Source organism: Amphiura filiformis, chromosome 6, assembly GCF_039555335.1.
Source record: "Amphiura filiformis chromosome 6, Afil_fr2py, whole genome shotgun sequence".
Lineage (NCBI taxonomy): Eukaryota > Metazoa > Echinodermata > Ophiuroidea > Amphilepidida > Amphiuridae > Amphiura > Amphiura filiformis.
The window spans coordinates 59,435,571-59,440,500 of record NC_092633.1 but is presented as its reverse complement, the minus strand read 5'-3'; the positions used below and the strand labels follow the sequence as shown (position 1 = coordinate 59,440,500).

The 4,930-nt window shown below is 42.5% G+C and overlaps 1 non-coding gene across 1 annotated transcript; it reads right to left on the bottom strand.

The window, feature by feature from the left end:
* Positions 1-2,145: 2,145 nt before the first annotated feature.
* Positions 2,146-2,219, bottom strand: Trnas-aga (transfer RNA serine (anticodon AGA)). The gene has a single exon. It is a non-coding gene; the product is annotated as a tRNA-Ser (tRNA).
* Positions 2,220-4,930: the final 2,711 nt, after the last annotated feature.

Sequence of the window (4,930 nt, the reverse complement as noted above, 5' to 3'; positions counted from 1 at the left end):
TGCACCGGTATGCTCGGAAAAATGTAATCAGACAACATAAGTAAATAACCATGGCTGTTGGGGTCTAAACCAATGTTCCTTCTTAAAAATCTACTTGCACTCATTTAAGCTCTTATGGATTAAGGAGAGTCATTTTCGTGCAAAGACAAAGGATTGGACAACATACTTGATACACTGTGGTATAGGTGTGTTCCTAGGGTGCCCACTATCCTGCATCGTATTTCTGACTGTCTTCAACTTAGGTCTAATCTACTTGATAAACACAGCCACCATGGGTATCACAGCCACCATGGGTACCATGTGAGCAACACAACCACCAAATCCTCTGCTAAAGCTTACGCAGATGATCTCACACTGATTGCCGAAAGCACAAAAGATTACCAGAAGTTGATCAACATAGTCAATGACTTCCTCAGGTGGACACGCACCAAGAAACCCAAACCCAAATGCCGGTCGCATGCAATGAAGAAGTTCGTCCCACAAAGATACAAAGACGAGAAGACAAAGACAAAAACTCAGTATGCCGCATACGACCCTACGTTAACAATGGATGGAGGAGAGATTGCTAGCATCCACAGTCAGCCGATGAGATCTTGGCAAGTTAATTTTGAAGACTTGGAAGACCATGCCATGCCATCAGGCAATCAGTGAAAGACAAACTGGCACATATAATAATATAATAATATGGAAATTTATAACGCGCAAGTATCCGTCAGAGCCGCTCACTGCGCAACAACAGGAATATGACCACAAAGGGGAACATGATGAACAGAGCATATACAGAAAATATACAACCATAATAAGAAAAACATTCTACACTACAAGTCATCAGCAAAAGCGATATTAAACAGATGTGTTTTTAACACAGATTTCAAAGAGTCCAAGGTAGTACAGTTTTTAATGTGAGTTGGCAGATTGTTCCAAAGTTTAGGAGCACAAATGACAAAAGAACGGTCGCCAAAAGAGTTGCTAGATCGTGGTTCCTGAAGAAGATGAAGATTGGCTGAACGAAGTCCATTGCGCCCAGGTATATAAGTGTGCAGAAGATCGGCGATATATGACGGTGTAAGTCCATTTTTTTATTTGAAAACAAAAGTGAGGATCTTAAATTCAATGCGTTGTTCAACAGACAGCCAGTGCAAGTCAATGAGAATTGGAGTGATGTGCGAACGTTTCTTTGTGAGAGTGATGAGGCGAGCGGCAGTATTTTGAACCAATTGCAGACGACGAAGTTGTGATTGTGGAAGACCGTACTAAAGAGAATTACATGTGTCCAAGCGAGATATTACAAGAGAATGAACAATGAGTTGAGTTGCCTCAGTTGTGAGATATTTGCGTATCTTGCCGATGTTACGGATATAGGCGGCTTTGAGAGTGGACGCAACTTGCAGTTTATGAAACATGTCAGAGTCAAAGATAACACCCAGATTTCGTGCATCACAAGATGGTGTAATTTGCGATTCTCCGATGACAATATTGCTATTGATGGATTTAGATTTCTGATGTTTTGAGCCGATGATGAGAAATTCGGTTTTGGTGTCATTGAGTTTAAGAAAGTTTACACGCATCCACAGTCTGATTTCCTCGATGCAAGCTTCAATGCGAGAAATACTTTGAGAAGAATCACATGTGGCACGGTGGCTCAGTGGTTACGGCCTTGGACTCATAATCTGAGAGCTTGCTCGACGTGCGTGGGTTCGATTCCCCGTCCCACCACCGTGTTGCGCCCTTGGGCAAGGCGCTTTGCCTCGCTTGCCTCACCCCACCCAGGTGCAATGGGAAGCTGTTAGGGGTAGTCACAGTCGTTGTACTGATGGACCCTGCGCCACTTGTAGGCTGCAAACGTGGTTCCGACATATTCTAATGACGGCGGAATAAATGTAAAGCGCTTAGAGGCTGTTTACGGCATAAAGCGCTATATAAATGTCTACATTTATTTAAAGTAGGTAATGGGGATACGCATCCTGCACAAGAACAAATAAACACAATGGGGAACGATTGCTCGCTACGAGAGGAAACTGAATATATTAAATAAGAAAGAGTGAACAGTTTTACCAACCCAAAGTGTTACAATTAAACAAGACAACATATAAATACAAATCCCGACCGGCACACAACCCAACTTGAAAAAAAAAAGCAAGGGAATGTGCCGGCGCGGGAATCGAACCCACGACCTTCCGATCTCTAGACGGACGCCTTGTCCATTAGGCTACCAGCTCCCACTGATAAACGGTGGTTAAAACTGGGTCTAATGTTGGCAGTCGAGGTATACAATACACACAAACAAATATTACGCAAGTACACAAGTGAAGGAGATCATTACTGATGCTTAATCGTTTCCCCAGTATAATATAAGTAAAGTAGGTAATGGGGATACGCATCCTGCACAAGAACAAATAAACACAATGGGGAACGATTGCTCGCTACGAGAGGAAACTGAATATATTAAATAAGAAAGAGTGAACAGTTTTACCAACCCAAAGTGTTACAATTAAACAAGATAACATATAAATACAAATCCCGACCGGCACACAACCCATCTTGAAAAAAAAGCAAGGGAATGTGCCGGCGCGGGAAGCGAACCCACGACCTTCCGATCTCTAGACGGACGCCTTATCCATTAGGCTACCAGCTCCCACTGAATCACATGGTTTAAAAGCAAAATAAATCTGGGTGTCATCTGCGTAAAGATGTAATTGCAGATTGTGCTATGTCACCAATTCTGCTATTATAAACGCCGCCAGCAGATTTGCGATGTAATCGTGATGTATCATGGGAAAAGGTCGACATCCAAGTCCGCGCAATACGAATATTACCATGCTATTACATAGGAACACGTGACAATATTTTTTAGTTCGTCAATATAACGGTATTACACGCAAATCGATAGAGAAAAAATTAATTGTGCACATTTCAAATCACATTATTAAGTATTATTGAGTATCGATTCGCGTGTAACACCTTTATTTTGATAAACTAAAAAAATATTGTCACGTGTTCTTATGTAATAGCATGGTAATATTCGTATTGCGCGGACTTGGATGTCGACCTTTTCCCATGATACATCACGATTACATCGCAAACCGCTGGCGGCGCCCCTATTGCGAATAGCGAGAATTGGATGAGTGTAAATTGTAAACCACTGCGGCCCCAACACCGATCCCTGCGGTAAGCCGAATTCAAGTGTGCATGGCTCCGACATGGAGTTGCCGATGACAACACGCTGAGAACGATCGCTTAGGTATGATTTAGCCCAGGATAACGCAGTGCCACTCAAGCCAATATAATCATGCAGCCTTTTCAAAAGAATTGCTGAGTCAACAGTGTCAAATGCTGCAGATAGGTCTAACAAAATAAGAGCACAGATATCCCCACTGTTCAATGCACTCAAAATATCACTCTGGGCGCGTAACAAAGCAGTCTCAACACTATGACGTTTCTTGTAAGCAGATTGATAGCATTCTTGAAGCTGGTTTCTTTCTTGAAAATCGGATATTCTTGCTGAGACAACTCTTTCAATGAGTTTGGAAATCCAAGGCAAGTTCGACACGGGCCGACTTTTTAAAGGAGAGGTCTAACATGCGCCTCCTTCAAAACAACAGGGACGGGGCCAGACTGCAGGGAAGTGTTTATCAAGTGGGTGAGAGCAGGAAGGAAGATGTCAATACCTTCTTTAACAATCTATGTCGGGACAGGGTCCAATGAACAAGACTTGCTTGGAGATCGAGAGTTCATAATAATTTTCCTTACTTCGTCCTCTGTGGTTAAAGTAAAGTGATGCAAACAGATATTCGTTGATACATCTATGCAGATATAGGTAACAGTTGGAGGAAATGAATCACGAATAATTTGGATTTTCTTTATTAAAATAGTCCGAGAACCTGTTAGCAAGAGTTTCATCAGAAGACGATTTTGGAAGAGGTGAGTCTTTGCTTCGATGAAGAAGTTTGTCAAATGTCTTGAACATCTGCTTTTGATCGTTGGCAGATTCATTTATCAGCGCGGAGTAAAAGTTGATCTTGGCATTGCACATGAGACCGATGACAAACTGCCGCTGTTCGGAATACAGTTGCCTATCAATCTCCAGCTTCAAGCGACGCCATTTCTTCTCCAGCTGTCGCCTCTTGTGCTTTGCCTCGCGTATCTCGTCATTATACCACGGGGAGAAAGGTCTAATTATGACAGTGCGAGTTTTAGCAGGCGCATGCATATTGAAGATTGTTTGTTGTATTGATCAACAAGATGAGACATATCAGTGATCTCGAACAGGTTGGTCGAAAAAGCTGAGCTGCAGAAGTCCGAACAGAAGTCAGTGATGTTGATAGCCTTCAAGTGGCGGGTGGTGATAATCTTTTTCAGTGTAGGAGGGCGATTCATGTTCAATTTACAAGCAAGCACATATGCTAAAAACAAAAGACTAAAAACAATGGACAAGAGCCAACTCAACAGAATCATGAAGATTTGGATCTACAAGAACGCAATCGTACCCAAACATGGGAATTCACCATCTATAACTTCTCAATTACGTTCCTCGAGAATCTGCAGGCTACCTGCACCAAACACTTGAAGCGATGGGCTAGATATACCACCAACGTCATCAACACCGCCCTGTACCGAAGTAGGAATAGAGTACAGCTAAAGAAGCTCACCACCTCTAAGTGCATGCAGGTCACCAAGTACCATCTCAACAAACACTCTATAGATGGAATCAATATGTACAAAGACTGTTTCCAAAAGAAGGTAAAGCACGTCAGATGGAATGGAGTCAAGGAACTAGAGCAGAGAGAACTCCATCTGATACTAAATGAGATGTGCAGGGGACAGACAGATAGAGCAGGCCTATGCTTTAGAAAAAACCAGAAGCTAATCAAAGACATGAAGCCGCAGGAGCACAGAAAGAATATGATAAGAAGCTGTCTGCGCTTTGAAC